The sequence below is a fragment of the Oryctolagus cuniculus genome, chromosome 6 (assembly GCF_051225735.1).
Source record: "Oryctolagus cuniculus isolate XC-2025 breed Fujian yellow rabbit chromosome 6, ASM5122573v1, whole genome shotgun sequence".
In the NCBI taxonomy this organism is placed as follows: domain Eukaryota; kingdom Metazoa; phylum Chordata; class Mammalia; order Lagomorpha; family Leporidae; genus Oryctolagus; species Oryctolagus cuniculus.
The window spans coordinates 154,145,768-154,168,608 of NC_142872.1; the positions used below are offsets into that span (position 1 = coordinate 154,145,768).

Below are 22,841 nucleotides of genomic sequence, written 5' to 3' on the forward strand. Positions count from 1 at the left end.
GCCCCTGTACCTACATGGGAGACCAGGAAGAAGCTCCTGGCTCCTGGCTTTGGATCGGCGCAGCTCTGGCCATTGTGGCCATCTGGGAAATGAACCAGCAGATGAAAGACCTCTCTCTCTGTCTCTCTCCCTCTGCCTCTCCTTCTCTCCCTATAACTCTGACTTTTAAATAAATGAATCAATTTTAAAAAAAGGTATAAAGTCATTTAATCCTAGGTGGTGCAGGAGGGAGGGAGCTACCGGCAGTAAAGAAATTGCCTAGATCCCACACGGTGTGTGAGTGTGGGGTTTGCTTCCCAGAGCCATAGGGCTGTCAGCTGTTTGGCTGCAGGCCAGGTTGTTGGTCTTCACAGGTGAGGAGGGCAGGGTGCAGAGGGAAGCCCTCTGATAAGTGCAGAAGCAGGGCACAGAACTAGGGCCGGTGACCCACAGTGTCATTGGTCTGCTCTCAGAATGAGCTTTTCTCACTGTTCTCTGTACAATCTCCTGAGCTAGACGCTGGCCCAGGCCCAGGAGGCATTCAACACACTTAGAGAGGAGAGAGCGACTGAGGAGCAGATGCATTGTGCTTTCTGCTAAAACAGGCGCAGTGCACGTTTGTGGAGTGAGTACTGAGTGTGAGGAACAGTTCCTGGAAGGTGGGCGTTCAGTCTCTGCACACAGGGCAAGGACTCCCGGGACAGGCAGCAAACCCCAGGCCTCCCTCACTTCTTCTCTGGTCTTGAGTGGACACTGTGGACATTTCATACCCAAGGGCGGGGTTGTCACTGAGTGTGTAGCCTTTTGGGAAACCCGCAGACGGTTCCCCAGGTACCCACCGTGTTCCTGCGGGAGCCCTGGGCCACCGCAACAAGCGCTTCTTCAGGCAGAGCTCCAAGTTGCTGCATCTTCACCTCCACTCGGTGCACTCTGTTTTTTTCAGCGCTTTGTTAGAATGTCACTCACCTGTCAATCAATCTGCCCACCTTGGAGCGTTTCCATTGCCTTACAAAGAAAGCCTCCACCTTTAGCTGTGGCGCCCGGCTCCCTTCCACCCTGGGTGTTGGGCAGCGTGGAGGTACCTGCTGCAGACATTTCACACGGGTGAATCGCGCAGCATGTGTCCTGTGAGACTGGCCTTTCTCCCTCTTGCTGGGATGATTTCAGGGACCGCCCACATTCTGACAGGTTGAGGGCTGCATCGCTTTCCGCTCGAGAACCGTCCCACCGCATGGATTCGCCCTAGTTTATTTGTTCATTCCGCAGCTGACAGCTGCTAAGTTGCTCACGTGTTTGGCTGCTGTGAATCTGCCACTCAGAGGGTCCGTGGACAGGTTCTAGCGGGGCTGTGTGTCTTCTCTGGTCTTGAGTGGACACTGTGGACATTTCATATCCACGGGTGGGGTTGTCACTGAGTGTATAGCCTTTTGAGGAACCCCCAGATGATGCCCCAAGTACCCACCGTGTTCCTGCTGGAGTTGCCTGATCTTGTCATTTATGCTCATCATTTAAAATTTAACATGTCACTGTTATGCCCACACTTCAACATAAAAAAATACACACACATTAAAAAAGAAAGTAAAAGGTGGAGAGGGAAAAAGCACAAATCTATATATTTTAATTATCTCATGTCAGGACCAGCTGCTTATCCTGCCCGCCTTTCCTTGGGCGCAGGGCCTGGGCCTGGCAGGCAAGGCCAAGAGTAAAAGGCTCTTAATTGAGGTGATTAACTGCCTCTCGATGGGGAGCCTCGTTAACGGGAGGGGGGGAGGCTGTGGATGCCTGGAAGGGGTGCTGAGGGCTCTCAGTGCCCCTCCCCCATGGTGGGGGCGGGCCCTCTGTCTAGTGGCGCCTCACTGCCCCTTGGCATCAGGATCAATTTTTTTTTCCTTAGTGTTTTCTCTGAATTGCTGTACAACCTATTTCTCATTTTCATCTTTGAGGAGGAGGAAACCAACTCGGTATTTTTAGTGTGTTTCTCAAGGCCACATCATCCACAAGAACGCAGCCTTTGGAGAGAACACTTGTCACCCTTCCTAAAGATGCTGGTGGCACAGGACAAATGAGAACAGGAAACAAATAAAAAGGAAGCAAGAGAATTTCTCTCTTCCCCCTTAGAACCTGCAAAGAAAGGGGTGGGTGGGAGATGAATTCTCCCACAGTTAGGGCTAAGCAAGCATCACTATTTAATCCATGTGTTTTTTTAAAATCAATGTTGCATAATTTCTTTTTATAAAATTGAAAAAAAATGTATCATTTTATTTGTAGGCTAGAAAACATAGATCTTTAGCTGGAAACAAGGATAGAAGCAAGAAAACAGCATGGGGGGGTGATTTTGTACTACAACCCCTGGCCACTCTTTCTTATTGATCACCTGAGAAATGCGTTCTAATGACAACTTACTGCTTGTGAGTTAAGGAGTTGTTTTGGTGGTTCTCTGTGATATCAGCTTCCTTAGGCTCTCCTCTGCTTAGAACAGACCCTCTTTCACCCCCTCCCTCTGCATGAAGCTTAAAGATTTCAGGCAACACTGCATGATTCACAAGTGGACCTTGGGCTTAGCTAGGCCCGGGGCCAGTCACAGATCTTGGTGGCAAGAATGGGGTAGAGAACCCTTCCCCTGGTGGGTTGATGTGAGACATCCCTCTTTTCCAACTGGCCTTTTAGCCTGGCACCTTCCTGGTACCTTGGGAAATAGCACTCAGCAGTAGAGCCTGGGTGACTTCGATTGCTGGGCTGTACCTCTACCCATGGCAGAAGCTCAAATAGACGTGCCCACAGCATTTGGAATGTGCACGTGTGTGTGTATGCACACGCACAACACTGTGTGTTTGTGGCTCAAACCAGGCCCAGAAAGCCAAATTTCACATGATACCATTCAATGTAGCATCTAAAGAAAGTGACAGGGGCCAGCACTGTGGCATAGTGAGTAAAGCCGCCGCCTGTATGCTGGCATCCCATTCGGGCGCCTGTTCAAGTCCCGGTTGCTCCACTTCCAATCTAGCTCTCTGCTATGGTCTGGGAAAGCAGTAGAAGATGGCACAAATCCTTGGGTCCCTGCACTCATGTGGGAGACCCAGAGGAGGCTCCTGGCTCCTGGCTTCGGATTAGCACAGCTCTGGCTGTTGGGGCCATCTGGGTAGTGAACCAGTGGATGAAAGACCTTTCTCCTCTCTCTTTCCCTCTCCCTCTCCCCCCTACAATCCCCCGCCCCGACCTCTCCTTCTCTTTCTGTGTAACTCTAACTTTCAAATAAATAAATCTTCAAAGAAAGAAAGAAAGAAAGAAAGAAGGAAGGAAGGTGACCTCCTAGGAATAGAAAGTGGAATGCTGGTTACCAGGCCCTGGGCTGCAGGGGGTGAGGGAGGAGTCTGCTCTTGATGGTCCAAGGATACACAATTTCAGTTAGATCCGAGGAATCAGTTTGGGAGATCTTTGTCCAACAGGGTGACTGTAGTTTATGATGAATTATATTCTTAAAATGCTAAGCAGGTGGATCTAAAGTGTTCTCACCACAAAAATGATGACTGTGTGAGATGATGCATGTATTAATTAGCTTGATTTAGTCATTGCACCGTGTACGTATATTTCAAAACCTCATGTTGTTCAAGGTAAATGCATGCAATTTTATCTATCAATCCAAAGGCGTGAAAGAAGCCTCCCTCCACACGGATGAGCGAAGACTGCCTCCTGATGCCACTCACATCTGCTGCTGCCGGGAGTGGCACTGTTCGCAGGCCAACTCCTGGGTGACCGCGCTCTTTCTCTTCCTGCAGTCCTTGGCAGTGGTGGCTTCAGTCTGCAAGTGCTGTGCCCAGTGATGTGTCGGAAAGCTAGCCCTTCTACAACATCACCATAGCCGAGGTACTCGGAGATCCAGCGTGAATACTGTGTTCTGGAGCTGGAGGAAGGGTGAATGAGGGTGAGTGCCACTTTTGAAAAGGGTGTTTACCCTGTTGGAACACACATGGCCCACGCAGGCGGAAGTGCCTTAGCACACATGCAGAACGTGAGCCTTGTGCCGTCATCTGTTTCATCTCCCTTCTTTGGTCACCTTTGCAGCTAACCTTACTTCCTCCTAAAGTGCTCCTCTCCCCACCCCACCCCCCAGTCCCTTTCCTGGCTCCCTTCTGGTGTAGTGGTTCTCAAACTTCAGTTTACAAACTGGATCTTCTGGGAACCCTGCTAAAATGGGGATTCCTGGGTGCTGATTTGTGTCTCGGCTGCTCTACTTCCAATCCAGCTCCCTGCTAATGGCCTGGGAAAGGCAGTGGAAGATGGCCCAAGAGCTTAAGCCCATGTGTGAGCCGTGAGTGAAGCTCCAGGCTCCTGGCTTCAGCCTGGCCCAGTGGGGAGTGAACTGGTAGATGGAAGATCTCTCTCTCTCTCTCAGTTGGACTTTCAAAAAAAAAAAAAAAAATATATATATATATATATAAGTGGATTCCTGTCCCCAGCCCTACCAGCTTTTTCTTGCTGGTACTGACTGGAGTATGGCCCAGCAAGTGACATTTTTACCAAACTTCTCAGATAGATCTGTTGGACTAATTAATAGTCAGTATAAACAGTGCCTGGACCTATCTGCATTTCAAGCATCCACAGACTCATTTTTGAGAACTAACATATGAAATGATTAGTTGAAGAATATGAAAACAAAGCCGCAAGATGGAATTACTTGCACGTATTTATAGAATTTGCGTCAACTTCTCCAGTGAAGCTTAACTTTTGCAGTTATATAGGAATCATTTTTAATGTAGGATATGAGTGTGTTTGATGTATCTGATGTATGTGAGGCTCAGGAAAGCCTTGGAAAAAATCCTAACCCATGGGCCCTACTTGGGAAATGGCCCTGGGTGCTTTCTCGTTCCTAGGACTTTAGATCTGGGAGGACCTTTCGAGATGCCCTTCTCTGGTGCCCAGACTCTGTCATCAGCGAAAGTGAGGCCCAGAGGGCACTGACTCAGCACCCAGAGCCTCACGCAGCATGTTCCTGGAGAGGTCAGACGGGCGCCTGTGACTTCAGCTGGCCTGTGTGTGCAGGAGTGCCCCTGGGCTGGTCCCTTGCCCTAGTTTCTTCTTCATCTCTCTTTTACTTTGGCTTCCGTCTCCTTTGGTGTCTCTGTCCTTAGGCTGGCCTGACCCTGGTTCCTGAGCCCTGGGGGATGCAGGGGGAAGAAGGGTGGTCCTCGGGTGACCACCTTCGGGTTTGAAACTGCTAACCAGCATTGCAATTTCACTCTGCATCCCTGCAGAGGAAGAGCTGCTGAGGCATGAAGAGCTGGCTGATTTCTCAGCAGCTCAGTGAATTCCGACAGTGTGCTGGACATTGTGCATGTTGGCGTATAGCAGTGAATAAACTGAAGACACACTTGACCTCACTGAATGTTTTTATTCACTTACTTGACAGACATCTGCTGAGTACCTACTGTGTGCCCAGCACTGCAAACCAGGCAGATATGGATTTTATATCCTAGTCTGGGAGACAGGCCATAAAAGACAACAGATTCATAAGTTATACAGCATTTCAGGTAGTGCCAAATACTACAAAGAAAGTAGAAGAGTACATAATAAGAGGGGGAATGGCTGGGTGTAGGGTATGCCATCATACGATACATTCTTATATTAGTGGGATGAATGAATAATAAATTCCAGGTGCCAAGGAAGGTGTTGTACTTAAACCATTCCTTTATCCTGCCTCTTTTCTGTTTCCCAGAGAGTCAGATGCCGCTTCTTGGCCCACTGTGGCGAATCCTGGCCAACTGAAGCATCCCTTCTGTGCTAGTGAGTGCCCCTCCAGAGGTCTCTTTCTCATCGGTCCTGATGCCCAACAGATATCAAAGCTGCCCTGGTGCTGCCACTGAGTGCAGTCTCTGCTTGGCCCTGATCTGAGAGAGCAATTTGTCTTTCTCTGCTGCTTTAAACCATGGAAACTTGGGGATATTGTTAAGGTAGCATAACATCACTACTCCTGACTGATGCCACCTGCAAAGGAAACGGTGGAACCATCTCCCTGGGTGGATTGGTAGGCGCTCCCTTGATCCCTGAGTGGGAAAGAATTCTAGGTCCCATCTGGGCTCTGCGGGACAGTGTGCTTGGATGGACAGGTGGGGCCATGGTGCTCACAGGTGGGATGTGGCAGCTCTAGTGTCAAGTGCTTCTACCCCTACTGGTAGCTGTTGGATGAACTTCCTCACTGGCTTCTTTGTCTTGTCTCTCCTGAAGCCTGCCTCAGACTGTCACTGGCTGCTGCTTTATGCTATCTTTCCCAGCTCTGACTCCCCTGCCTGGCTTTCAGGATCCTCAAAATTTTGACCCCTTCCTATTCCAGCCTCCTAGGCTCCTTGCCAGCCCCTGAACGTGCAGCCTTCCCTTCCACCCCAATCCCTGGGATGCCCCTTCACAACCCCATAGTCTGATGACCCTCCTTCAAGTTGGGCTCTCAGAGGACTTTTTTCTGCAGCCAGGGTGGCCCTGAGTCCACACAACGCAAGGCCCCCACTCGACACATCCTTGACAGTTTTTTTTTTTTTAAAGATTGATTTATTCAGTTGAAAGGCAGAGTTAGAGAGAGAGAGAGAGAGAGGCAGAGAACAGGAAATCTTCCATCTACTGGCTCTCTCCTGGCCACAACAGCCATGGCTGGGAGCCAGGAGCCTCTTCCAAATCTCCCACATCGAGGCAGAGGCCCAAGCACTTGGACTGGCCTCCGCTGCTTTCCCAGGAGCATTAGCAGGGAAGTGGATCAGAAGTGGAACAGCCAGGACTCGAACCGGTGCTGATATGGGATGCTGGCTCTGCAGGCAGTGGCTTTAGCCACTATACCACAGTGTCGGCGCCAACGGACTAGTTTTATTATCTTACTTCATTCCTTTGTAGTTATCTGACATTCCTCATGTTGAAGTCTTGACTCCCTAGCTAGGTTATACACTCAAGGAATGGCCTTGGTTTTGCAATTCCTCACCACGGTGTCTTGGTGATACCAGGCACTTAAGAAATACGTTTTTCAAGAATCAGCTGGATTGGCAGTGTGGGGAAAACCGAAGCGGTGTCATCTAGGGGCCACCCTCCCTCTCTTTTTTGTTCAGCCCATTCTGCCTCTCATCCCCAGGCCCTTCTTCTCCTTGCTGGCATCCTGCAAGTGAGTCGCTGCTTTCTGAAATGCTGCCCTTCGCAGCTGCAGGTCGGTGTGGAGCCAGCCTGGCGCGACCATCGCTGTCCTGAAATTCGGGATGAGGAACACGGAGGAATCCTGGCGGGATGTGATCCAGCAGCCTGTCTGCGTGAGGGGCTTCCCGGGGAAGTGTGGGAATGAGCCTGACAGAGAGGCCAGAGGGAGTGCTCAGTGGAGGCCCAGCTGCTGGAGGGCCTGGGGGCTGCACAGCTGGAGCCAGGAGTGAGTAGGAGGGGGAGGGGAGGGGCTTCCTCCTACACAGAAGGAACTTGCCTGCATCCTTGGCCCTAAGGGATGCCCCGGGGAGGGGTTAAAGGATGAGAGGAGCTTTTCTACTGCCTTACGTCCTTACTTAGCCTTCCGTTCCTTTCCACTCTCGACATGCCTCTTATTTTCCTGTTCTCAGACTCACCTCCTTGTGTTTGTCTTATTTGAAAGTAAATTTTTGTTTATCTTTTTGGAAATCAACACATTTTAATTCCCGACTCCTGGGTTTGGTTGGGCCCAGCCCTGGCTGTTGCAGGCATTTGGAGAGTGAGTCAGTGGATGGAAGGTTCTGATTCTCTCTCTCTCTCTCTCTCTGTCTGCATTGACATAATATATAATGATTAAGTGATCTCTACACTGTACTGTACAGCGTTCCTGAACCCCAGAGGCATCGTCTCAGCTAACCGCGTCTCCAGCCTTCTTTCCCGTGGACCTTTGCCCTGTGCCAGCAGCACGTGCACACACTCTGCACGGATGTGTCTTCCGTGGACCTTGGATTGTAACTGCAGTTTTCCATGCAAATGCTCCAATTTGTTACTCTGTTTCTCCTTCCTTCTCGGGAGATTTTAGGCTTCTACCCCCAAACTTTCTCATAGTCCCAGTTTTCCCCCATGTCTCAGGACTGGCACTGTTCAGATCTGTCTGTGGGAAAGAGGCCTCTCTATGAGCTGAAAACCTCTTTAAGAAGAGCCTCCTTAAGAAGATGTGAGGGGGCCAGCGTTGTGGCGTAGCAGGTGTGGGGAGCAGCCCGGACTAGACTGAGTTACTGGAATTAAGACTTATTCTATGCATCTGCTCTCCCACAATATGGCGCTGGGAGAGAAGTAAACAGCTTCCGCACAGCTGCCTCCAGTTCAGCTAATAAACTGTAGGACTTGCTCCTGATTGGAGGAGAGCAGCGTACTCGGCGTGTGGGCAGCCGAGTCGGGATTGGCGGAGGAGGACTATAAAGGAGGAGAGAGACGGCATGCACCAGGAACATCTAAGGGGAACATCTAGCTGAAGGAACACCTGTGCAGCCCCCGAGAAGAGCCGGCCGGCGGTGTGCTGCTCCCCTGCGGAAGTGGGGAATGTGGCCAGGGGGAACTGCCCTTCCACGGAGGTGGAAGGGACAGTAGCCAACCCGGGAAGAACCAGCAGCAAACCCGGGGAGGGCCGAGCAGACGAAAGAACAGCGCAGGGTCCTGTGTCGTTCCTCCACGAAGAGGGGGAGCGACAGCAGGTAAGGTGGCTGCCTGAGACCTGGCATCCCTTACGGGTGCTGGTTCATATCCTGGCTGTCTACTTCCAATCCAGCTCCCTGCTATGGCCTGGGAAAGCAGTGAAGATGGCCCAAGTCCTAGGCCCCTGCCACCCACATGGGAGACTTGGAAGAAGCTCCTGGCTCCTGGCTTTGGCCTGGCCCAGCCCTGGCCATTGTGGCCATCTGGGGAGTAAACCAGCAGATGGAAGATCTCTCTGTCTCTCTCTGTATCTCTCTCCCTCTTCCTCTTTGTCTCTGTAACTCTTTAGAATAAATAAATAAATAAATAAATCTTTTTTTTTTTTTTTTGACAGGCAGAGTGGACAGTGAGAGAGAGACAGAGAGAAAGGTCTTCCTTTTTTGCTGTTGGTTCACCCTCCAATGGCCGCCGCAGCCAGTGCGCTGCGGCCGGCGTACCACGCTGATCCGATGGCAGGAGCCAGGTGCTTCTCCTGGTCTCCCATGGGGTGCAGGGCCCAAGCACTTGGGCCATCCTCCACTGCACTCCCTGGCCACAGCAGAGAGCTGGCCTGGAATAGGGGCAACCGGGACAGAATCCGGCGCCCCTACCGGGACTAGAACCTGGTGTGCCGGTGCCGCAAGGCGGAGGATTAGCCCAGTGAGCCGTGGTCCCAGCCTTAAATAAATAAATCTTAAGAAGAAGAATAAGAAGGTGTGAGTAGGGGCCAGCATTGTGATATAGCAGGTTAAACAGTGGCCTACAGTGCAGGATGAGACATGACACCAGTTCGAGTTCCACTTCCCATCCAGTTCCCTGCTGATGTGCATGGGAAAGTAGCAGAAGATGGCCCAACTCCTTGGGCCGTGCCACTCACATGGGAGACCCAGTCACTGGCTCAGCCTTGTGCCAGTGGATGGAAGATCTCTCTCTCTCTTTCTCTCTGGCTCTGGCTCTGTCTCTGTCTGTCTCTTTGTCTCCCTCTCTCTAACTCTGCCTTTGAAATAAAAGCCTTTAAAAAAAAGATGTGTGTGTTCTTCTTTTTTAAAGATTCCTTTATTTATTTGAAAGTCCGACTTACATAGAGAGAGAAGTCTTCCATCCGCTGATTCACTCCCCAGTTGGCTGCAGCAGCTGGAGCTGTGCTGATCTGAAGGCAGGAACCAGGATCTGCTTCTGGGTCTCCCACGCGGGAGCAGGGGGCCGGGGACTTGAGCCATCCTCTACTGCGTTCCCAGGCCATATCAGAGAGTGGGATCAGAAGTGGAGCACCCGGCTCCACATGGGATGCTGTCACTGCAGGCGGCAGCTATACCCGCTACGCCACAGTGCTGGCCTCGTGCACATTCTTAAATAGACAATCTCCAAGGAGGAGAAGAAAGCATCTGTGAAGTTGGATCCCTGGGAGTCACAGTGGAGCTCATCAGAACAGAGCACCCGTGGCATCTCATTCCTGACTAGTTACCCAATGGCAGAAAAATAGGTTTTGGAGTTTCCTGTCAGGATTTGTAGGGAGCCCAGTGGAAGCCTCCATTGCTAGTGGCAGTGAAAATGAGCCTTCTGGAAGAATTTGTTAGGAGATATTAAGGTCTGGGTTGGCCTGTGTCGCTGTGTGGGGAGTTCACTTAGAAGTCTTGCGCTAGGCTTCTTTCTACCGCTCTGACAGGACGTCTCTGACTTCAATAAATCTTGCTTTTAAATAGAGAAAGAAGGGGGAGGGGGAGGAGGAGGGAGGGGGAGGAGGAGGAGAAGGATAAGTGTTCTAGGCAAAGAGAGGGCTGTGTATGAAGGGGTTTCTTGAAGCTGGCTGCATTTTGGGGCAAAATTGAAGGGTCTCCAGGGGTCCGTGGTACTGCTGCTCTGTGGAGCTTTCCAGATGTCTGAGGAGTCCTGGTGGAAGAGAGGTGGCCCCTTCCGAGAGCAGTGCCATCTGGGATGTGACAGGCACGTGGGTGTTGTGTCCTGCCTGGGACGATGGAAAATCCATAGAGAGAGAGAAACTAGTCGTTCTGAGAAAAACGAAGCATCTACGACTTGGGGTAACAGGAGTACGGTGGTTTGTTCTTTCTCCTTTTTGTAACCTGCTTATTCAGTTCAAATTATTCCCATCCAAAGAAGGAAAGAAAAATCTCTTTGTGAATGCCCGTGGCCTTGTGTGCTCCCAGAGTGGCTTCACTGCAGGGCAGCAGGAGCCAGGTGTGTCGTGTGTCATGTGTCACGGGGTGTGTGTGCTTCACTGCAGGGCAGTGGGAGCCAGGCGTCGTGTGTCATGTGTCACGGGGTGTGTGTGCTTCACTACAGGGCAGCGGGAGCCAGGCGTCGTGTGTCATGTGTCACGGGGTTTGTGTGCTTCACTGCAGGGCAGCGGGAGCCAGGCGTGTCGCGTGTCACGTGTCACAGGGTGTGTGTGCTTCACTACAGGGCAGTGGGAGCTAGGCGTGTCGTGTATCACATGTCACGGGGTGTGTGTGCTTCACTGCAGGGCAGCGGGAGCCAGGCGTGTTGTGTGTCACGTGTCATGGGGCGTGTGTGCTTCACTGCAGGGCAGCAGGAGCCAGGTGTGTTGCGTGTCACGTGTCATGGGGTGTGTGTGCTTCACTGCAGGGTAGCGGGAGCCAGGTGTGTCGTGTGTCATGTGTCACGGGGTGTGTGTGCTTCATTGCAGGGCAGTGGGAGCCAGGCATGTTGCGTGTCACATGTCATGGGGCGTTTCTGCCGCACTCAGCAGAGAGGGCTGGCAGTGCTTCCAGGGGTTAGGGCCTCCCGGGCCTCACACCGCAGACAAGTGGTGAGCCTGAGGCATAGGGCTGCACACGGGTATGAGCTTAGGAAGGTCACTCTGTTTTCCTGCCCTGTGTATCGAGCAGTCCTGTAAGTGTGCCTCATATCCCTCCCATCCACGTCTCCTTCACACCTCATGATTGTGCTGGGGCGGGGGGGTAATAGGATTATCCCCATTTTACAGACCAGGAAGTCAAGTCCCCAGAGCTTGTGGCTGTTGCTGTGTTCCTTCAGGCTCTCCACACGTGACCTCAGAGCTGACAAGAGGGCTCTTTGGGGCCATTCTTCACACCTGCTTGTCCTTTTTTTTAAAAAAAATATTTATTTATTTGAAAGTCAGAGTTACACAGAGAGAAAAGAGGCAGAGAGAGAGAGAGAGGTCTTGCATCCGCTGGTTCACTCCCCCATTGGCCGCAATGGCCAGAGCTGTGGCGATCCAAAGCCAGGAGCCAGGAGTTTCTTCTGGGTCTCCCACATGGGTGCAGGGGCCCGAGGACTTCTACTGCTTTCCCAGGCCATAGCAGAGAGCTGGATCAGAAGTGGAGCACCTGGGCTTCAACAGGAGTCCATATGGGACGCTGGCACTGCAGGCGGCAGCTTTACCCGCTACACCACAGCACCGGCCCCCACACCTGCTTTTTAAAGATGCGGCACTGAGGCTCCACTAAGTTGTTTGTGAAAGGCTCATAGCCAGTGAGAATCATGGGAGCACTCACACCTGGATTTCCCGACTCTGTATCTGGTTGTGTTTTTTCTACTGTATTTTATTACAAAGGCTTCCTCCATTCAGGGCACGTCATGGTCTCTGCAAGACCCATCCCTTACTTCCTTTTCTGGTCTTTCCATTCTCAGTGCCTTCACACACACACACACACACACACACACCCATCAGCATCTACTCTGTGTCTGCTGCATGCTCTGTGTGGGTACGCAGTCCTTTCTTGTTCTGATTGGGTAGCTGTTTTGAAAGCAGGTAGACACATGGGATTCTGTTATAGATCTCAATCTGGCTTTTCTTCTTAGTCAGCACTATATTTTTTAGATCACTGTATTAGTCTGTTTGAAAAAAAAAAAAAAAACAGTCCTGGGGCTTGGTGCCTTATAAAGAAAAGAGATTAGGTTAGCTTGCACTTCTGGAGGTTCAAGGGCAGGGCGATGTACCAGTCTGGTGAAGGCACCCTGGCAGATGGCATCACACAGTGAGTGCTTGCAACAGGGAGTGATCACATGGCTGGAGAGCAGAGAGGGACCAGTCTTGTTCTTTTGATAACAACCCTCTTCCGAGAGCTAAGGCAGGGGCTCCCAGGAGCCACCTTAATTCCTCCACCCCCAGTTACCTCCCATTTGCTCCACATCTTAAAGGTCCCACCACCTGTCAACATTGCTATATTGTGTCATGCTCAAATCATAATCAAGCCAGAATAATCTAGCGCTGACGTTCTGGGCACCCCTGTTCCGATGGGGGCTGCCTCTTCCCTCCCCTCCTGCAGGTCCTCTCCTGTTCACCTGTCTTGTCCCCTGCTGACGGATCCTGGGTGACCTGGTCTGTGACGAGTGCCCGCGTGGACTGTGGGAGAGTTTCAGCTGTGTGGACACACTGTGTGGATGAGTCACCGCACACGCATGCTTCATTTCACAAGTCCTACCAGAGTGATTTCCAGAATGACTGTGGCCGTTTATGCTCCCTCCAGCCACGCTCAGTGTTTCTGTTTCCCCACATCCTCGCCAGCACCTGGTAGTATCTGATATATCAGAGGGGACGCGTTTCACAGCTCAGCTGTGGCGGGCCCCGGATCAGCCTCTCAGCAGTGGGCTTTCTGCTGCAACTCTCGATCTCCTGGTAGGGAAGATTTTCCCCAGAAATCCCCAGGAGACTTCCCCCTTGTGTCTCATTAACCAGACTGGGCCAGGTGTCCTCCTGGCCAGTCGCTGGCCGAGATGACAGGATTGCCTTGGCTGCTGCAAGGGCAGGATCCGTTCTTGCCTCTACACGTTGCTGTCTGCCCTGTGCCTGAACAGAACTGGGGTTGGTTTAATGGAGCAGCAGCTGATCAACGACTCGGCAGTCCACATGGTCTCCTAGAGCAGGTTTCTAAATCTAGCCAACCTTCTGAGCCCAGCTGCCTCCTCTGTCCGAGGATCTCCCCTCAGTCTGTTTGATTAGCCCTTTGCAAGAATTTTGGAAGCGGTGAGCCAGCACGGAAATGTGTCGGTTGCCCTGAGGATTACAGCTGCCTGACTCCTTTTGGAAACAGCCATCTTTCTTGCCATGCAGACTCAGACCCATTCCCGTTGCCTCTTGGGCTTCCTGCAGGCTCCCAGAGACAGAGAGCAGTAGGAAATTTCTAAGGGCAAAGCACCAAAGCTCTGGCCCGATGCTGTGACTCCAAGGTAGAGTGTCAGCTGGGGACAGGCGGGGCCCAGCACCTGTCGGGAACGGTATTTCTGCAGGTAACAGCTTCCTCTGTTGATCAGTCACATGGGTGCTATGGCAACCATTGTGTTTCTGCTCCTGCTTTCCCTCCTCCATTACTAACCCACAGGCTTCCCCTTCCCGGCAGCAGTCAATGCCAGGGTGAACAGCCGATGACCCTAGAGGGGGCGTGTGTACAGAGCTTGTGTATGTGTACACACTGCTCCCTTGTTTATTACACAAGGTGGTGGGGCTTGGTAGTGCACAGGCTGCGCCAGTGACTGAGGGAAGAGGCGGCTGCCTGTTGCACTGTCACATCTTCTCCTGAGGTCACGAGGCCCCCATGCCCATTTGCTTTCCAGCAGCTGCTACTGTGCTCCTCTGTGGAGCCAGGGCCTCCCACTGAGCACAGGGTCGCCTGGGTCATGGGGCCATGCACCCAGCCTACAGCAGAGAACCCATTGGTGAGCCTCAGGAGGGCAGGAGGTAGAGAGGCTCGGTGCAGTCCGGGGTGCTTCTCCAGACGTGTGCCACACCTGCTTCCCCCCCCCACGGCGGTGACGTTCCTTCTTCCTGATACGGTCACCTGATGCATAAGCACACACCTTGGGATGGGGCAGGCCAGCCAGGCATCAGTTGGGATCACACACAAATCTGCTGGAACGCTCCATTCACTGCCGATTCTCCATCAGTTTTTCTGTGTAGGCTGAGCTTTTGCACTCCTGGCCTCTCAGGCAACATCTAGGCTGTGGTTCAGGCACTCAGCTGGATTAGAAGGAAGGATCCTTCCCCCTGCTGCTCACTGTACCACTCTCTAGCCCTTGCACCACATTGAGCACGCACACATTTCATTTTTTTGACCATCTGGGAGATGTAGAGAGAACTCTTTTTGTTTAAGAAGAAAAACACTGCTGCTTTGAGAGGTTAAGTGACACAGATGAAGTGACACAGCTAAAGGTGAGTGGCAAAGATGAGTGCCCCAGTATGAAGTGACAGCTTCCAGTCACTGTCACCCCATGCGAGCCAGTGCAGGATGGACGTGGTCTTCCACAGTGGAACGTGTCCTTGGGTGGGGCATGAGCAGGTTGGATGGCTGGTGGCATTTGCATGCTTCAGCTCTGAGATTTTAATCCTGGGTCCCTTCTTTGCAGGAGAGTACGATGCGCCAGCCCTAGAGGTGAGGACGACCAAGAGACAGTTGAAGACTTTAACCAAGAGACAAGAAGACACATGAAACTGTGAAAAAGGAGCCTGGAAAATTGCCACCATTTCCCCCTACACAGCCCTGTCTCTCATAGCACTTAATACTTTGTAGCAGCGATTTGGTCACTGCTGAGCTATCTTCGTTTAATGTGTTTTTGACAGAATAGTTAGTCTGGAAATTTTATTTTCAATTAAACTTCCTTGTTGAATGGCCTTGGTTTTGAAAGGATTCCATTAGGGTGGCTAATTACATAGCAGTTGCTACAAGGAGATATTTGCACTCAATTTCAGCTCTTAGGTAATTCAACTCAAATGCTTATATTTTCCTCCCTGGAGCTGTGTGTGGCCATCTTCCTCTCATACTGCAGTCTTCTGAGTTATTTTTAGAAACCCAAGTCGAAATAGCAGTTTTGGTGGAGGCCTTTTCTAGTCTAGCCAAGTAAGTCGTATGTACTGATAAAGACAGCGGATGCTCCCGCGGCTTTCAGAAGCAGCAACACTAACTCCTGTGCGAAGGGGCTCCATGTCTGTGAGCTGTCCTTTCTCCTATGACATTCCTTTGTGAACTCCAGCTGTCACCAAAGGCAACGGAAATTCCATTACAACTGGGAAAGATTTGCCCATCGGCAAAGGTGGCAGATCACTCGGAATGCCCCGGGGACCCTGTTGTGGCCAGTGCAGCTCCCGTGAGATGTGGACGTCACCGTCTCTGTTCTCTGCCTGGGCTCTGTTTTCTTCTCTGAGCAGAGCACTTGTCATGTCCCTCAGCACGCTTGTGGAGTTGGGATGCTTTCTACTGCAGTAACAGAATTCCCGAGACTGGGACATTTGTGGGGAGTAGGATTGATTTAGGCTCATTCCGGAGCCACTGATGCCTTTGTGGGAGCCCCACCCTCATGACCTCATCTCAACCTAATCACCTCCCAAAAGCTTCACCTCCAGATACCATCAGCATGTGACTTTGGGTGCTGAGTTTCTAACATATGAACTTCTGGGGGCCGCAAGGCACAGCACTTACTAAGCAAATAAACCTCTCTCACAACAAAGTATTGTTGGTGGAGCCGCGTTTTTCACCTTGTTCCATGCCTGGCACATAGTAGGTGCTCAGATAGGGAAGGAATAACCATGCACCATTACAATCTAAGTTTTTTCTATTTTCTCTGTATTTTTTTAGTAGTTAATATTTTATGACATTCAACCTGAAAAAAATAAACTTTCCAAATAATAAAGAAGTCCCTTTTGGTTACCATCCCATATCCTTGTCTACTCACTGTCTCTGTTTAGGCAACATTGGTTACCATTTGACTTGCACGTCTTGCTAATGCATTTATGCATACACACACACATGCATGAACACACTTGATGGTCTTTTCTAGACCTGTGATAAACAGTATTTTGTAGTTTACCCTCCTCCACTCAGCAACAAATCAAGGAGTGCTATGCACATTAGCTGCCTCCTTGTTGGCTGCTACATCATTTTATTGCATTGGGTGGGTATGCTATCTTTTCTTTGGATGAAATGCATAAATTCTCTGATTTCCCATTCATCATACTTCCAGATCCCTTCTCATGTGGATGTTGACAAACTAAGCACATCCACTACTATCTTTTGGTAGCCACATTTCATCGAAGTCAGCTACCCGTGTTGGAGATTATGCTAGACAGGTAGAATTATGTGAAATGCTAAGGGATGGCAGATGGACTAAATCCCCTTGTCCTCAAAATCCGGGGAATTGTACTGCACTTCGGGAATTCACAGAACTGGAGGGTGATGGTGGGGCTACCGTCAGGCCTGCCTTTGCCTGCGCGGTTTCCCTGGATGGACCATCCCCTGTCCCTTGACTGTTTTTTTCTCATCTGCACAATGGACTCAGTGAGCCTCTTTCATTTCAGACCCTGAATAATAGAGCCTGCAGTTGTCACTTGCTTTGATCCAGAGCCGGTATTGTTAGCACTCCCTCCACTGTTGGAGTGGGAAAGGCGATTCCTGGTAGAGCTGCTGCCCAGAGTTCTCGGCTGAGATGATGTCACAAAGAGCCATGATCACCCACCTTTGGATTTCACTCCCATTTCCTGTTGCTTGGCCATTCAGTTTAAACGAGTGTTTTGTTTTGCTTGATCTTTTTGTTCTGAGCAGCATGGCATTGGGTAAAGAGATTATGGGTCCCTGATTCCCACTTCCAGGTTTGTCTAATTCCAGCTGTGTGTTCTTGGGCAGGACACAGAACCTTCTCTGGGTTTCCCTCTATTGACAGCATGATTCCATATGAGCCAGGTATTCATGAAAACAACAACAAAAAGTCTGAACCACACCCATCTTGTGTGTTTCACCTGCTGTTTCTGAGCCTTGTCAGCTGCACACAGGTTGTCTTGTGAGTTGATTCATGTATTGATGAGGCATTCTTAGGGACCACCAAACTCCATGAAATGGTGTTTCATGGCAGCATTGTGCACCTGCTCTGGGCCCTGGTGACACAGGCCGAGCCCTCCAGAGAGTCCTGAGCAGCAATGATTCAAAGGTGGCATTTTCTCCCCTGAGTCGTGGGGCTGTGTGGCAGGGTTGAGGTGAGGACAAAGGGTATTCCCCTGCTGTGGGGCGCAGGGCCACAAGGGTCACAGGACCTGATTCAGATGCCAGTGGTTTCCTGAGGGTCTCAGTCAGGATTTCCCATGTGCTGTGAGTTCCAGCCCCTTGGTTTAGCATCACACATTGGTCTGGAGACCCAGCGAGATTCTGCTCGTGAAAGGTCAGAGTTAATGGTTGTGAAAGGTCTGTGGGAGCCCTGGCTTGCCAGTCTCGGTGGGTTTGGCTTTCCTGGACCTCACACTTTGTTTTCGGTGGGCTTCTGTTCCTGTAGACCCCTTTGGTTAAGAAGGGTTTCCCAGTTGAGTACCTGCGTACGGGAATGGGGCCAGCCAGAGTCTCTGGTCCTGTTCGGTGGCTGAGCTCCTTGGGGCGAGTGGCTTAACCTCCCCCAGCAGCCTCCACTTCCTGCCCTGCTGGGTCTTCATGAGATAAAACAGCCACTCCACAGCAGGTTCTTTACCTGTTTCCTCCCTTCCCTCTGTGGGAAAAAAGCCTGATTTTATAGGTTCTGAATCTAACTGAGCTTCCCCAAGTCCATAGTGGGTATGGTTCACATTAACCAAAATAAAAACAGCATAGGGAGTAGAAAGAATATGACTGACGAGGTATACGTGGTAAATGAGTTAGAAAGCAGAAAGAATGGTGAGTTGTTCCACTCACCGACCTCACCCCCTCGCTCACGGCAAAGGTTTTAGCAACTGCATTCTTCATTTTTCTAAGATGCTTGCAAATCAGGTTTGTGGCGGACTGGGGCAACGTAGGTTGCATTGTCTCTCCCTGTATTTGATCCTCCTCCAAGCCGTCAATACTGTTCTCATTCAGGGTGCAGACTTCAAGCAATGAGTCAGCCTGACTTGTGATTCACAGTACTTGATCTGAATGCTTGATCTTGTGGGGCTGGGCAGGGGTAGCATGAGAACCGAATTCCCTGACCCCAAGTCAGCTTAACTGCACAAGCACGGGCAACAGAGGGTTGTGGATGCTTTCTGCCCTCCAGGTGCAGCACAGTGGAGGGGGCAGAAGGTGATGACGTCCAGGGCTGATGGCAGAGTCTGGTTCCCACCTGTCATCCTGGCCTCTTCTCCAGTGAGCATAACTTTCCATTCTCGGGAGGCTACACTGAGGGTTCTTTTTTTTTTTTTTTTTTTTTCAAGATTTATTTGAAAGTGTTACAGAGAGGGAGGGAGGGGGAGAGAGAGGGAGAGAGAAAGATCTTCCATTCGCTGGTTCACTCCTAAAATCGCCACTGACCAGACCTAAGCCAGAAGCCAGGAGCAGCTTCTGGGTCTCCCACTTGGGTGCAAGGGCCCAAGCACTTGAGCCATTTTTCACTGCTTTTCCTAGGCACATTAGCAGGGAGTGCAGGGACTTGAACTAGTGCCCACACAGGATGCCAGCATCGCTTTACCCACAGTGCCAGCCCGAGTTCCTAAAGGCTAGATATTTCATTAATTCACGTGTGCATCTCCAGTGCTTGTCCTTTTGTAAAGAGGCCATAAATGATGGCTTGGTGGGTGGGTAAGGGAGCGAGTAGATTCTCAGCCTGCTCACCTGCTCTTTGAGTTTCTGTCTACCTTTTATCTTTGTATGCTCCAAGTTCCTCCGGTGACGACACAACACTGCTTCAAGGGGCAAATGCTCTGGTTGCCCCTAAACATCCCCATATCATCAGGCTTTGCAACCCTGAGTGAGTTACCCCAAAGGAGTTGGACCTTAAAGAACTGACGACAGCGACCTCTTTGCAGTAAGCTCCCAGGAAATGGTGGTGGAGGAGGCGGATGGGGTGCAAGGCTTGTTAGCTGTCCAGCTTCTCCCCTTACTCTTGTCTTTTCTCCCCTCACTATGGGATCAGTAGATCTTTTATATATATACTGTCATCCCTCAATGTCCATGGCGGCTTGGTACTATGTCACCCCAAAGATCTCAGTCAGTGGATGCTGCAGTACCTTATATAAATGATGCAGTATTTGCATATAACCTCTGCAATCCTTCTGTGTACTTAAATCATTGCCTCATTACTTAAAATACCTAATATAATGTAATGGCTTTTTAAGTGGTTGCTGTGCTGTTTTGTTTAGGGAGTAATGACAAGGGGACAAGTCTGTGCATGTTCCAAACAGGTGCAATTTCTTTTTAAAATATTTTCAATCCAAGATGGTTGAATCCACAGAGGCAGAAGCCAACTGGAGGTATGGAAAGCACATTAGAAGAAAGAATTAAAAAGTTGTCCATGATCTCATGACTGTTGGTAACATAAGAGCAATGTGTCATTAAGGATGTGCTATAATCCACTTGTGTCACTTTATACAGTTCTTTTCTTTCACATAGTTATTACTTTAAGGTGATTTTTTGCCTTTTCTCCATTGTGTGTTTCCACCAGCATTGTGTGTGTTTTTCCACAAGCTTTTCAAATCCCACTTTGAAATCTGCTTTTGTCTCTGTGGCTGTTAGTAAGGAACTAACTATAGGATGCTGATTTTTTCATCTTCTGTAAATGAAGTTTTCCTTCTAGTATGTTCCCTTATCTCAAAAGAATCTTGTTTAGTGGAAACATTGAATCAGTGAGTATGAATGTTGTTAAGCTGTATATATGTATTTAATTAATAGACTAATTTTTTGAGCTGTTGTAGGTTTATAAAAAAGTGGAGTTAAAAGTAGAGTTCCGCCTTGCTCCCTCTCCCTTCCCCCATACCTGTGATTAGCCCCTTGCATGAATGTGGCACAGTTGTCATAATTTATGACCCAGTATTGACACATGATGGCCAGAGTCCTTAGTTCACATTGGGTTCTCCTCCCTGTGCCGTATGGTTCTGTGGGTGTTAATAAATGTTTAGTATTAGCCACCATTCCAGTATCATCCAGATAGACAACATCTGTTTATCCCTCCCTCCCTCCTAACCTCTGACAGCCACCACTGATAGCTTAAAGTCTCCGTAGTTTTGTCTTTTCCAGGTAGTCACATAGTTGGAATCATATACAATGTTAGGTTTTTATACAAGCTACAAGCTTCTCTCGCTTAGTCATCTGCATTTAAGATTCCTCCAAGTAGTTCCAAGGCCTGATCGTCATTGTCTCAGTACTTGGCAGTCTTCTGTACCATAGCTGATTGATTCATTCACACCCTGCATCTTGGTTTCTTCCAGGTTTTTGCAATAATGAATGAAGCTAACATGTGTGCTTTCCCACCAACAGTTTGCTACAAAACCTCACCAGCACTGGGTGTTGTTAATGTTTTGGATTTTGTCCGTTTGTAATAGGTTTGTACTGGCATCTCGTTGTTTCAGTTTGCATTTTCCTGATGACATGTGGAACATCTCTTCATACATTAACTTTATTTGTGATCTGCCTATCTTCTTTTTGGGTCTTTTTCTGATTTTTAAAATTGGATTGTTTGATTGTTGAGTTTAAGAGTTTTCTGGTACATTTTTCCTAGTTTCATTTAATTAATTGACGCAGTAATGGCACAGATTTACGGGGTACAAGTTGTGTCGATTGGCATTTATGATATCTGAATTGTAGCAGCCATCTTGTAAGCATGAGATGAGCCAACAGAAGGAGACCAGTACGGAAAAGAAGAAAGAGGTGGATCTTTGACAGCGCTGGTGAGCTGTCTCATTCCTATCAGTGCAAGACAGCAGACTCCCTCCAGACTTCTCGCTACAGGACGCAATCCTCTTTGTTGGAAGCCACCCTAAACTGGGTTGTTCTTTACTTGCAGCTGGAAACATTTCTAATAGGTGTACAGATTTCCACCAAAACACGGGTCTGGGTAGCTTAGCATGGTGCCCAAAAGCCCAAATTCTAGAGTTGGGGATGGGCATTGTGACGCCATGGATTTAGCCACCACCAGGGTTACTCACATCTCATACTAGAGTGCCTAGGATCAAGTCCTGGTTCTACTTCCAATCCAACTTCCTGCTAATGCACAACATGGGAGGCATGTGTACCTGGGCCCCTGCCACCCATGTGGAAGGCCCAGATGAAGCTCCTAGCTCCTGATTTTAGCCTGTCCCAGCTCTGGCTATTGTGGGCAGTTGAGGGATAAACTAGTGGATGGAATCTCTCTGTGTGTGTGTGTGTGTGTGTGTGTGTCACACTGCCTTTTGAATAAATAAAAATAAGTAAATGAGCTTTTAAAAATATTTATTTTAAAGGAACAGTTACGGGGGGTGGCAGAGAGAGCGCGCGTGGCAGAGGAGGGTGGGAGGGGGAGAGACAGCTTGCTTCTGTCCATTGGTTGAGTTCCCAAATGGCTGCAACAGCCAGATTTGGGCCAGGCTGAAGCCAGGAGCCTGGCACTCCATACAGGTCTCCATGTGAATGGCAGGGGCCCAGGTACTGGAGCCATCATCTGCGGCTTTCCCAGGCACCTGAGCAAGGGGCTGGCCTGGAAGTGGAATTGCTGGGTCTAGAACCTGCGCTCATACGAGATGCCAGCAGCATCACAGGCAGTGGGTTAACCCCTGCATGACAGTGCCAGCCCCAGATAAATACATTTTAAAATAATTACAATTATGTTGAGAAAATTCTGGAGCCAGAGTGCCTTGATTCTGATCTTGGCTTTGCTATGTGACCTTGAAGAAAGTGAGTCACAGAGTAACTAACTGACTCACTTTCTTCATTTGTAAAATGCTCAATAAATGCATTTTGAAATTGAAAGAAGGGTAGTAATCCTACTAATATGGTTATCAGGATCATTAAATGACTCCATATTTTATAAAATGATTAGAAAATTGCCTGACATCCAGTAAGTGGCTGTAGATGCACTTGTCAAAATGAAATCAAAAGAGAAGTCACTTTTGGGGCCTTGGGTGTGCACCTCAGGTCCCGTCTTTGAGACACTTGTGATATTTAAGCAGAAGTTAATCCTTTCACTACCAAGACTCATGGAGCATGAAGCTCCCCCGTACGCCTGTCTGAAAGCAGCCACAGGGGTGGTTTCCTTTTGACAGAAAAGGCCCTGTAGAGAATGTGGGCTTGCAGAGAAGGAGGGGCTGTGACTACCAACTCGTGTCACCAAGTGACCCACCAAAATACCCAAACTTGCCCATGCAAATGGGCCTGGGTCTCTCCTGGCAGTCTCTATAGAAGCTACTAGAATGTGTTTGAGCTCCATTTTGAGAGGGTCTTTGCAGCCAGCCAGCGACTTCTGAATCTTCCCACATCTTTCTTGCCAAGGGGTGAGGGTGGGAAGAAAGGGGTGAACGCCTGCATCTCTACCCTTTATGTTCAGTTAGG

At 49.7% G+C, this 22,841-nt stretch overlaps 1 long non-coding RNA gene across 45 annotated transcripts in view; it reads left to right on the forward strand.

Annotated features, from left to right (window-relative positions):
• LOC103348133 (uncharacterized) overlaps positions 1-16,270 on the forward strand; it is a 263,711-nt gene extending 247,441 nt beyond the window's left edge. For 22 of the 45 annotated variants that reach the window (XR_011389549.2, XR_016235947.1, XR_011389554.2 and 19 more), the window contains 2 exons: positions 3,756-3,901; positions 14,965-16,270. This is a non-coding gene — a long non-coding RNA (uncharacterized LOC103348133). Of the gene's footprint in view, positions 1-3,755; positions 3,902-5,692; positions 5,761-7,087; positions 7,373-7,787; positions 8,640-12,890; positions 13,852-14,964 lie in introns of those variants that run through there. The other 23 variants (XR_016235940.1, XR_016235937.1, XR_016235929.1 and 20 more) reach the window with 10 other exon arrangements.
• The last annotated feature ends 6,571 nt before the right edge of the window (positions 16,271-22,841 follow it).